Here is a 13,055-nt window from a genome sequence, read left to right as displayed (position 1 = left end):
ATAAAATTGTATTGCATGTTAAAAAAATCCCCACTAAATACTACATTAACTGTACAGAAATTGTGAACTCGAACAGCCCCTAAGATTTGACCACAGGGACATGTTTTACCCAGGAATATAGTTATTTTCTAATAAGGAACTTTCAGTCTTTCTAAGATTTCAGTGAACAATCGGTATCAGAATTAACTTTTTTTGGTCTGGATATTTCAGTGCTTTCCTTCATAAAGCATTTTATTGTGTATTCTATAGCTGTGGAAATACAGTCTTCTGGTAGATATACAGGATTGTGAATGTTTGTAAAACCTATACATTCTCTTAAAATTATATCATAAGCAGATGTAATGTGCTTGTGAGAGCTTGTATATGCAAAGTTTAGCACTATGGGGATTGCTATATAGGCACATGGGTGTATATGTATGGCTAAAACACAATTAGGAAGAGATGAGCCCTCCTCCCTGCAAGCTTGGCCTTCAGACAGGTGAGTTGAACACCAGAGCTTCTATGGGAGTCATAGGTTTCTATTTCATTCCCATTTTGAACTCATCCTGTCAAGTTAACATCTTAAGAGTGTAACTCTGTTTTATTTTTCCTATTTTGACTTTTAAAAGACTTTTGTATCTGATTCTGGTAGCATAAAGAATTGTGTGTAATAATGAAGAACATATGAATAGTGTATCTGTAGCACTATTTAGCAGAGAAGACAGGGTCTTCTGTATCATAAAGCACCATTCTTAAACTCTTAGTGTATTGCATATTCTGAAAGGAGTAAAAACCTTACCATAATTGGGTAGAATTGTGAGTATGTTGTTTCAGGAACTTGAATAATTATCTCTTTCAGAGTTTTACAATGAAGATTTTTAGAGGGAAAAATAAATTCAAAGTCTTTTTGGACAAATTAAACCTTCACTTGCTAGGATGGCAGACCTGAAATTTCCCCGAGTGGGTCTCACTGATTTGCTTTTATCAGAGAGAAGTCAATTTTCCTCCCCGCCAGTGTTCCTGCAATCTTCATATGCATCTGCTTCTAACGAGTATTTTTGACAGATGGGGGAGAGACATACCACATTATGCATGAGGAAATGGCATTTAATATTGCACACAGACCTTTAAATTGTCTGTAAAGATTTATCTCTGATCACTGCAGTAAAATACCACCTTATTTACAATTAAATGAAAAACTCTATTTGTCAGATTCTTCCAGTGAAGTATTTTAAATGTCACAAATCCATTGTTTGCTTCAGACTGTGCCATTATCTGACTTAGTATCTTAGTGTTTGCTGGGGGAATCAGGGAACATGGATGACAAAGTGGCAAAACGAAGCAATGTTCAAGTCCTGGAAGGTGCTGAGAACTTCAGTCTTCCACTAAAAGCCAAAAGAATTGATGGCATTTGGAGGTGAATTTCTTAAATAGAATAAATTTTTTTAAATAAAAGTCCCAAAACCAATGTAGTATGATGTTTTGGAAGGCATTGTTCTGTTCCGTGTTAAGTTACATACTACAACAGTAAATCAGCAAGATCTTAGATATTCTACTGCTCTTGAATGGCATATAATCATCTTACTCGTCATGAACTGAGTAAGCAAGTGAGAAATCCTGTTCAAATAGTGCTTTTCTGCATTATTGGGTGACAAACTGAATTATGCTGTTTGTTCCCCAAAACAAGCATAAAAGTCACCATTGCTGTTGCAAGTTTGACATCTTTTTTTCAGAATGGCAAGACTTGAGCTTTTTGGCCTTGCTTTGAATTGTTTAATTTTCATGACTTCATTTAAAGATGGGGAAAAATAATTTTATAATTAAAACTGCATAAACTTTTGCTGGTGAGGTGACTGACCCCAAGTACAAGCAAAATAGGGAAGATTTTGGAAATTAGTTGATCAGACTTAGGCTAAGAATATCTTTAGGTACCTTCTTTGCATTGAAGCTAAGTCTTCCATTCTGTGGATTTTCTAGCTCTGGCAATGATGCCATCTTTAAATGGTCTGTTCATCTTGAGAAGCCTGCAGTACAATAGCTTTTCAACCTGCTTTTATTCATTAATGCTTTGTACCTGGTAAGGATGTCAGCAAAAAACTTTGTAGTAGACTTGTGTATGAGGAAGCACATAATGTAATTAGCTCTAAAAGAGGATAAAGAGAACATTATGGATTATTCAGTATTGAGGTGATGGCAGTTACCAGATGGAAATTATATACTTGGAAAAAAATGACTGCTTTGTAAAGGAGCCTGCACATGGTTTTGCTTAGTTCAGGTTGCTGCACACCTGTCTCTTCTAACTTGGGGGTAGTCAGCAAAGTCCTTGCTGAGGGCAGGTGTGCCGATGCAGAGAGCTCCATTGTGTTATAAATCTCGGTAAAACTGTGTGTCTGTATACATGTGCACATATATATATGCATAAAACATGTTATACCAACTTGCTAAATGAAGTTACAGTTTTTGTTGACTGTCTCTGAGCTTGCAGAGTGTATAGCAACTCACTGGGGAAAGGGGCATTTGGGAGAAAGCTGCAGTGTCACTTGCAAGATAACGGTCATGTTTTTCCTGTCTGTTCCTATTTCTCTGAGTAGGAAACCCTTTGTTAAGCCTGTGCAGAGTTCTTGGGTTAAAATGTTCTGCATGTCAAAAGAGCATGCCAAGGTAGTTTACAAACGGGTTTTGTTACTTATGTCAAAATAAGTGGTTGTCAGAATTCCAGAAAACAGTAACTGGAAGGCACGCCTATATGTAAAGCTTTCTTGAAAAGCAGATTCAGAAATCATTCACTTCTGTAAATCTTACCCTAAAAATTTTCAGACTTTGAACTATATGAAATGTAGCAGCTTTGATTTTTATGGTATGTAAGGGAAATATTTAGCTACTTGGAATGGATAACTAGCAATTCTGGGTTTTGTTGGTAGTTGGGTTTGTGATCTCCTGTAACCTAAAGTGGGGTGTACATAACCACGTTGCTTTTAAGAAGAGTACTTACCTATTAAGTGCTTGGCTGGACCTGAGCCAGAATGTGCTTAGCACAATGTCAAATGGTGTCTTAAATTACAACTGTACAACAAGTGTTCATGCTGAGAATTGAGAGCTCAGTTAGCATTGTGTGTCTCTCAGGGGGGCTCTTTGGGAGCTGAAGAGAATGAAAATTATAAAAGACAAATCAGGGCAAGATACGTTTACCCAGATGTTGCCACTGTTGTGGTTTAGCAGTTCTCCCATGAAATGTTCATAGAGAAATAATGGCACTGATGCCAAGCATGATACAGGTTTTATTAGAGGCCTGTTGAAATCCTTTCATGTCTATCACATAACCCGAAGTCTCATTTGTATGGTTGTTCAGAGCTATTCAGGATAACATGAGGATACAAACTCTTGCACAAAATCAGATAGTTACCAGTTAATGAGTGTGTCTAGCTAAGAGAAGATGTTGTGTCAGGTGAAATTCTGACCTAGAGTTTCCACAGATTTGCAATTGAGGCTTGATTTGTAATGAAATTTTTCATATTTAAAAGTTAGGTATAGGAAAATAGTCTGCAGTAATCCATGTAGCTGTCATATTAAGCATATAACAGTTAACTTACTAACATCAAGAGTTCACAAAAATAATGAAATAAAGTAAATCCTAAAGACTAGAATCTAAAAATATAGCAAGCAAGAACATATTTTTATGTCTGACTGAGAGGTTGAGGCCAAAGTCTGCAAGCAATATGTAATGACAAGTGAATTGTTTTCTAATAGCAGCAATGTATTTTTTTTCCTGTTTTATTTCATATGCACAGTAAGCTGTAGATAGCTTTGCAAAAAGTATAAGAAAGCCAAGCACATAAGTACCTTAAAAATTATATTCCCTTGGAAAAATGAAACTGCAACATCATGCCAGGATGTGAATTCAGTTACAAAATTGTGTATGTGTATATATATATAAAAATGCTGTTCTGTCTCAGAAACAAAATTATTATAACTGTGTCCGGCTTGTATAAATAAATTGTGCTCAGGAACCCTTCTTACCCAGAAGGTCTGGTTACTTTTTAAAACCGCATGACATGATCTGCTCATGCTTCATATTTCATTTTAAGAGTACAAAAGCTACTTTTAGAAACCACCTCTACTAGGAATAAATTTGAGTTTATTTTCTGGAGTTTGAGAGCAATTCTTTTGTGGTTTTGATTTGAAGTTATACTAGAAGGTAGATTATGGCTGCTAACTGGGAAGATAATTTTTATTTCCAGAAAGGAGCATAATCAGAAAGTTGGGGGAGTATTTTGTTGGGAGAGCAGTTGAGTGACATGACTGGAAGGTGTAGTTGAGTCACTACCAGCTTTTTGTGTTACAAAAGGATATAGAACCCCCATGCTCTAACATGGGAAGTATTAAATACCCACAGAGCTTCAGAAGCAATCAAAGCACAAGCCACTTTGTCACAGAATGTGTACAATGCTTTGCAGCTCTACCAACCATATACTAATCGTCCTTCTGCACCAGTCATTGTTATTTAGCAAAATATATTAAACTGCATTTTCATGTGCACTGAGGAAATGAACACCGATTAAGATATATATCTCAATAACTAGGAAATAATAACATGGGAAAGGAATAAAAGAACTGAATTGAAAGTCAGCAGTTTCTACTACCTTTATTCAGTTGTTCTGCTTGTGTAGAAAGGAGATTTGCAAATGATGTATTCTCACAAGCAAATGCAAAGTTTCTATTTCCATTTAACAAAAAAAAAGCTGTCAGTTTTACAAAGCAATACATGGTTGTGGGACTCTTTTTCAAACTAATGTTCATAAGGCCCCTTGGTGCAAGCGTTGTCATAGTGCTCAGTGCTGTGACTTGGTTATTCCTCTATGAACAAGACACCGCATACCTGAAGAGTGTGCTAAAGGGGTTTCACTCAATATTCTTTTGTATTGAGGAATCAGATGGAATTAGTGTTTTCACTCTATTAAACAAAATTCTCTTTAAAAAAAAAAAAAGGGATTCTAACTACACTCACTGTCTGGAATAGTTTTCGGCCTGAAAATCCTTCTTGGGAAATTGTAATGAACGCTAAGGTTTATTAGTATTTAAATACGTAGTTGGAATTGTCTCTTTCTGTAATTGACAACTAAAAATAGTGACACTTGCTAAGATAATTGTATAACTCTAAATATTATGAATGATCTTCTTTAATTTTTTTACAAAGGGAGAATGATCACCAGGTAAAGCTTGTTCATGTGTATTGGAGAATGGCTGACCAAATGTTAAATCTGTGGCTTTTGCGGGGGCTTATTAATGTCTGTGTTACTTAAGATGCGTAAGAATAATTGTATCTGGTGTTGATCTGATCTTATCTCTAAGTGCTTTTACTCCAGAAGATATTTAAGAAGTGCTGTTGCTGTTTGTAAGTGAGTCTTAAAACATCTAATTCCATAATTCCTGGAGAACTTTGGGTACAGGTATTTGTATTTGCAGTGAGCAGCTACAAAAAAGGAAAAAAAAGAAAGTCTGTTTGGACTAAATACATGGTTTGATTTGTGCACAATGAAGAGGGTACATAATATCTTTTTCAAGGAAATCTTATTTTGTTTGTGTCTTGTGTCTTGAAAGTCTTGCAGCCACTCATGTCTCTGACCATTGCCATGTTTCTTCTTCTGTGTCTCTGTCAACATTAAATACAAAACAGATGAAAAGTCTTGCTCTTAAGAGGTTTAACCCAATATGGGCACTTGGTTTTCCATCACCTTTCAGGTATTAAAAGTCATTTGAAGTTGTATGATTTCATGTATGGTTCATCTTTACTATGCAACATATGTTTTGAGCATTTAGTTACAGAGGAGAATACATCCTAAGGGCTTAGAAGTTTGAAGTAAAGATGAACAAGAATGTGCATATGATTATTTAAGGTGTGTTGTGGGTTTTTTTTAAGACAGTTTGGAGCTTTTGGGCAGTATGACAAAAAGGCATTTGGAAGCAACAGGACTGTATGTATAACATACTGGATAGTGATACTTGCATTATGTCTGCCTAGGGCCCTTCAATCTCATACCAGTTTCAGTGAGTCCCTCCTAGTTCTAATATTGTGCCTTCACAAATAGCAATTCTGTTATCTGTTGGCTTTGCACTTTACAAATAAGAGTGATGCCTGATTTTGTTGTGTAAACATGTACATTATACACTGTGTTGCACCACAGTAACCTTAGTTATTCCTCGAAATGCCTCTAATTACTCTTTATCACTCCCATGGCCCCTCCATCCACAATCTTGCTGTCTGCACTCCAGTATTCCCTGACTACCCCCTAGCTGGAAAAAGGTGAAGTACTCTGTGTCTGACTCCTGAAGGCAGGACTGAGCTCATGTGCCTCTACCAATTGGTTACCTGGTGGACAAATGTCAGTGAAGACAGACAATATTCAGGTTGTAGTGATAAGTCCCTACTCTGTAGCTGATATCTGCAGAGTTTATTATAAACTGGTATCTTTGGCCTCTGCTCTCCATCAAATTCATTTGAAATGGGTGCTTAAGTTCAGAAGTTTCTGAAATGGACCTGGCAGATGTCTGTGTAAATAAACAGCATAATCACACAGATTCATCTTTGGAGAAAACCAGGGATAAAGTAACAGAGTAGAACTCTATTGTACACAGAAGCTGGTCCTGATATTTATGCTTTTACAAACACTAAATCCTATGTAATTTTTGAAACTTATTACCTATTTGCTTATGCAGGTAGAGTTACCGTAATAACAATGTCACATTGCTGCTGAAAGGGTTTTTATATGATTTTTTTTCTTTAGCTGATTGAGAGGCAGGCCATCTGCCACGAAGTGTCCCCATTTGTCTTTAGCATGCCACCTGCAACTTTAACTAAGACTTTTCAGTGAGATTCAGTCTGTCCAATCTTCTCACATACTGGATTTCTTAAAAAGAAAATAGGATTTTTGCAGATGAATCTTCAGTTGCTCAAAATGGTTATAGTTTCATACTGGCAGATTATCTTTAACATGGGTTACATACTTCCTTGGTCAGAGAAAGCATCTTGATCAGCTGCTACGCTGGATGAAAATGGATATTAAATAAGTGTCACAAAATTAAATAATCCCTGCTAACTCTGGGTTTTATGTTCATGACTCTGAATTAGCTCAAGATATATAGATTGGAAGTGTATTTGTATAGGTAGGGAGATAAATTTTTGACTGAAGAAGTGCATGTTTATCCTGGTGCTTGAAATGCAAGACCACACTCTAACTTCTGATAAACCATGCTCTGGATATTTTGAAGAGACAATATAAGAAACGAGTATTTGTACCACACTGTGTCATCACCATGTCATTGTTTCCATGCCCCTCCCCATACCTGGCTTTTTTGAGCATGTTGTCAAGGCCCATTAAGTGAACAGTAGATAGAGGTTTATGATAACTTCTGATTAAGGGAGTGAAACTGCTCTTACAAATGTGCAGCCTGTACTTGGAGTGATATCGTTCTGAGGGGGAGCTGAGTGTGATAATTAGCAGGTTGTTCAGCACTTACTATAATATTCTGAAAGTGCATGCCTGAATGGGAGCTTCATGAAAGGAAAGTATGAGAAATGCCAGAGTGCAATTTACAAGAAGGAAATCTTGATTCTTTTGAAGCTAATGGAAATGATGTGAATTTTAGAGACCAGACTCCCTTATTTCCATGTTGTTGTCAAATTTATTGGATTGATGGTCCAGCTCTGGCAATATTCTTACTGCCCTAGAATATTAGTAATGTTAGTTGCCCCAAAATTTCATAGTGGCAAAGTACAATACTGATTTAAGTGCGAGAAAGTCCTCTAGAATGATGTGTGGAGGTTGCATCACTGTAAAGCGTGAACCGGGCTGTGTGACATGGGAACAAACTGTTGGTAATGAGAAGTTGTTTAAGTAAAGCACTGAACAGCTAGATCATAAAGTATATATCTTGCTCTATTTTCTTATCTTTGGTTGTTATTACTTACAAATCTAATGAGATTGGCTGCAAAATTAACTTTCTATGGAGGGTTTGTAAAATAAACAAGAACAAAGTATTGTTAGATGGGTGAATTTTATTCAGTGGGTTAGATTGTATTAGGATGAGGCTTTTCAGTCTGATTAGAAATTTAAGCATGCCTGGAAATTAAGAAGAAAGAAATAGTTACATTTTAAAAAGGCTCCAGAGCAGCTTCTTAGAAGAGAACACTTTGACCTTGAAAAAGCTAAAACCAGAATAACTGTAAAATAGAAAGAAAATAATCTTGCTATTAAAACAAAGTACTATAATAAAGCATTGTTCATAAAGCAAAAAAGCCAAAGAATAAAGCAACAGATAGAGGGCAATATTCATAATAGACCTACACATCTGACTACTAAGAAGAAATCATAGTATAATTAATTTTAAGATGATAAGTTTCATTTTGAATCTGTTCTAAGCTACCATGAAAATAAAGGGTTTTAAGGGCCTGGAACAACTGACAGTTGGAAATTTTTAATAAAATATTTCCAAATATTTCTGTAGTTATTTTTTTAGATTCCTAAGTGCCCCAATTTAGCATATTGTTACACATGTACTATATCACAGAAATATTTTTTACCGGCATTACTGCAAAGAATGCAAGATTGCAAAATGAGGAGCAGCTCAATTATTGCAGTAAACAAAAGGAAGCTGTCACAGCCTGAAATTTGTTCTTACAATGGAGATCATTCCTATGCTGCTCTGTGAAGAGTCAAAATGGGTGTAATAAAGCATATATTGATTTCATATAGTTGTTAAATAGGGAGAGCCCCTCCGGGTAAGATATAGATTGAAAATATCGATTTTGCTGTCAGCATAAAATGAATATGTATTTATAGGTTACCTTTGCTATTTTAAGTTTGGATTCAGAGGAAAAAAGGAGTTGTGGTTTATCAATTAGCATTTTCCTTAATAAACTTGGTTTAATTGTGAAGCAAATGCATGGAAAGAGCATCCTAATTTAAATGTTATAAATGCAACATCTAATCTCTTGGGACGACATATCAAGTTCTGAATTTTTGGTGTCAGTGTAACCATCAAGATCTGAGCCACAGAGACACAAGACCAGAAGCTGAAACGTGTGTTGCTTTCCTAGAACAGTACTCAGCATGTAAGCTTAAAAAAACCAACAAAAAAACCAACCCAAACATCTGGGTAGATAAAACATGGAAAAAAGAACCATGCATACGACCCCAATATAATGCCATGGAAAAATTTTTTTTTCCCTTAGGCAGAAAAAGTCTGAAGCCAGAGCCTATGTTTTGAGCTACAAAGTAGCTGTGAAACTGTAATGGGCAGCAAGTCAACTTGTCCATTTTACTCTGTTTTTGAGAAATTTACTCACAAATTCTTGTAGTATTTATTTTAATATTAAAGCAGAAGATATAAATTTTTTGTAATGGTTAAGCTGCTTAAAATGCTTTGGCTGTATGGAAGTAGTAAAGCATGGTGGAGACAAACATAGAATTCTTGCTTTCAAATGTGGGTGTTGAATAAATATCAAATTAGTTCTGGCTGTGTGTGTGAAAGTAAATATTCCTATCGCATACTGAACACTTTGCCAAGCTTTTCTTCTTCCAAAATACTGCTGGAGGGAACTTCTCTATTGATTCTAAATAATTTTACTTCAAATTTTTAAATTCAAATCAGTAATTATTTTTAGTAATTTAACTTCATAATACCTCTTAAACTGAATAATTGTGAACCATGTGCTGTCGTCTTCAGGAGCCTCTTCAGAAAGAAAATCCTGTGTTTCTCCTGGACTTGCTTTATTCTGGTACAGCCTATATATAAATGCTGAGTGTACCCCCATATTTATGCAGGATAAATACTGCAGCTTGTTTGGAAGAAAAAAGTATTCAAACATAATTTTCAGGCTAGGAATTAGGACTTGATCCTCTTTCCCATAAAGTGATTTAGTAGTGTTACGAAACTACCATTAAGGCAAAATAAGACATTTCTGTTACAACAAGCATGAACTTTGTGGGATGCAATGTTTTCAGGTGACACCAAGTTGGAGATCGATTATATCAATCAGTATTCAATGTTATTTCATAGCAGTTTTACTTTTGAATGAGTTTGCAGTGGGAAGGTTTTCCATATCTGCACGTAGCTGTTGCTTGGAGAGATTTCACTAAACACAAAAAAGCCAAGATTAAGTAACATTAAGATAATACTACTTCCTTTTTATAGACCAGTGTTGGATGTGACAGCAGACGCCACACCTCTAGAAAGTCAGCAGAATAACCCACATCTAGATTCAGTGGCATACCTGTAACAGAGCAGTGTGCTATTAGAAACAGTGGATTAAATAAATAGATTTTGTGCCTTCTCAAGGTTATAATAGGAACTTTCTTCAACAGAACCATTTATATGCTGTTTAGACATGCTTGTTAGATAATAATTTTTGCCTTGCTTTGCTTTGGTTGTTCAATATCTAATGATACAAGCCCATTTTCTGTTTACCTCAAATATGAATGAAATATGTAGTGACAGTAGCTATGTAGAGTTGTGATGAGCAGGATTATGTTGAAGTTCTGGAATGTCCTAACACCTCTAAGGTTGTACAGGATTGTTATGCAAAGATGTAAGAGAAAGCAAGTGATTCAAATTTGGTAACTGGATTCCCCACTGCTGTCAAGAAGTAGTAATTCTGATGGTACTAATGTTTCCTGAAGTCAAGGATTAATGTTCTTCTGTACTCGTCTTTCAGAATAGCCCAGAGAAACACCTATTGGGGAAATATTTCCCTGCTGTTTTGCTCTTGATGTAGCTGAAAGAATCTTGAAATGCAATGAAAAACAGATCCAGAACACCAGAGTACAGTGCATTTGTTTAGAAATTGTATAAAAAATTGTCAATACTTTTAATTAAAATCTGAAACGGCATTACAGTTTCAGTTCCCTAAAAGAGTTCTTCAGAAATGTGTTTTGTTGTGTGTGTGTTTCCCCATTTCCTCCATCTGTCATTAGTGGGCTTTACCCTGGAATGGAAAAGTCTCTTTTGAAGGGGCTGACAAAGCTCTATGTATGCACTGATGGAGTGGATAAATTTTGATACAGTAAATAACCTTTTTCTGGTATCATTACTTGTTGATGGTAAGGTGACCTCTGTTCTTTTTAAAGATAATTTTTTTGGCTTCCACTTGAGGGCTGAACAGTGCTTCTCAAGCTTGAAAAGATGATGACTGGGGAAGAAGGGATCCTATAAGACCTACAAAATCATGGATTGCATATAAATAGCGGATGAGGTTTGGTCGCTCACTGTCTCTTCCAACACAATAAAAAACATAAAACTTGGAGGTGGTTCAGAACAAACAAGAGCATCACCAGATTTGTGGAAATCCTGGCTGAAGATCTTTGGTGATGCAATGAGTTGTGTAAACTTCAGGATACCTGAAACAACTGCTATTAAGAGATTTCAATTGAGAGATCCTAAATGGCCATTAATATTCCAAGTTCTGTGAACTTAAATTAGTTGGGAGGCTGGGAGAGTGCAAACGTGTAAGTATCAGATCTGCTCACTGATCTTCCTTGGACATCTGGGAAAGTCTGAGTGTCATGGTTTTAGCTGGGATAGAGTTAATTTTTCTTCACTGCAGCTGGCATAGTGCTGTGCTTTGGACTTAGTATGAAAACAATGTTGATAACACACTGATGTTTTAGTTGTTGCCAAGTAGTGCTTACACTAGTCAAGGACTTTTGCAGCTTCCCCTGCTCTGCCAGGTGCACAAGAAGCCAGGAGGGGAGGTGGTACAGCCAGGGCAGCTGCTCCAAACAGGCCAAAGGGATATTCCATATCATATGACGTCATGACCAGTATATTAACTGGGGGGAGCTGGCTGGGGCCGACAACCTTTCTTCCAGGCTTCATTTCTCTGTCTTGTAAATTTCCTTTTAATTTATATTTACTATCGTTATCATCATTACCACTATTACTATTTTATTTTATTTATTAAACTGTTCTTATCTTAACCCACAAGTTTTCTTGCTTTTGCTCTTCCACAGGGGTGGGTCAAGTGAGCAAGCAGCTGTGTGGTGTTTAGTGGCTGACCAGACCTAAACCGTGACAGTGAGATACCAAGAGAGAGAGACCCTTGGTCTAAGCCACTACAGCTAGTTCCTCTCTTGCTCACTGGTATCTGACTAGAACATGAGTAACACTAACAGTAAATCACTACTGTTATTGAGACTAGAGAGTGAATGTTGTTGAGGATACTAGAGTGATCTTACTTAAATACAATATTAAATGTTGATCCTGGAGAAAAGCTAGGGTCCTATGCATGGCTTCATACATAAGTGAGGATCCTTAGCTGCCACTTTCTATTACAGCATCCTAGAGATTTTAGGATCTAATCTTAGAGCTGCAATAATAAAGATTAGTTCCTGTTTATTATTAAGACTGTTTTAGATTATATCATCTGTACAGAAAGGATCAGTGCACCTGAAAATGTAGGATGTTGAATTGCACAGAAAACAGTGTGCTGTTGATTAAAACAAAGGTAATGCTAATGTGCAACCTTCAGAGAATAAATTTAAACTGTCTTTAAACAGAAAGTAAAAATATGCAACTTGTGCCAAATAACAAAATGGTCAGCATAGCTTCAGGCACCAGTCCTAGGCATAAAGACATTGGGACTGAGTGTGCTAAAATACTTGCTCATTTGTGAAATACTTATTAAGAACATTGCTTTATTGCTAATTGGACTCATGTTCCTGAATGACCATAGGTGTGTCTGCAGTGAAAAGGACAGTCTTTCCTCTTGTATAAGCTAATACTTTACCATTGTTGGTAAAGATCCTATCATGACGATCAAACTCTGAATGTGTCTTCTACAATGGTGGTATTACAGTCAGTCCATTCTTACAGGTTGACATTTTAAGATGTTAACATAATTGCAGCATATTCTCCTGTTACAGGTAGTGTATCAATCCAATTCTACCAGTAACGTCTTCTACATTTTGCACTAAAATTTGAAAACAAAAGGAAAAGAACAGGTTCTTGGCTCTTCCTCCAGAGAACTTGCAACTTGTGCGAGGTTGTTGCAGGATCCATTAGGAGCTGTTAAGTGCTAATTC

General features: G+C 36.3%; 1 protein-coding gene across 23 annotated transcripts in view; it reads left to right on the top strand.

Annotated features, from left to right (window-relative positions):
• The window catches only part of NRXN1 (neurexin 1), a 726,568-nt gene that overhangs the window by 205,807 nt on the left and 507,706 nt on the right, over positions 1-13,055 (top strand). The gene's annotated exons all lie outside the window — the stretch shown is intronic.

The sequence above is a fragment of the Phalacrocorax carbo genome, chromosome 3, assembly GCF_963921805.1.
Source record: "Phalacrocorax carbo chromosome 3, bPhaCar2.1, whole genome shotgun sequence".
Taxonomy (NCBI): domain Eukaryota; kingdom Metazoa; phylum Chordata; class Aves; order Suliformes; family Phalacrocoracidae; genus Phalacrocorax; species Phalacrocorax carbo.
This window is presented reverse-complemented; position numbering and strand designations above follow the sequence as displayed.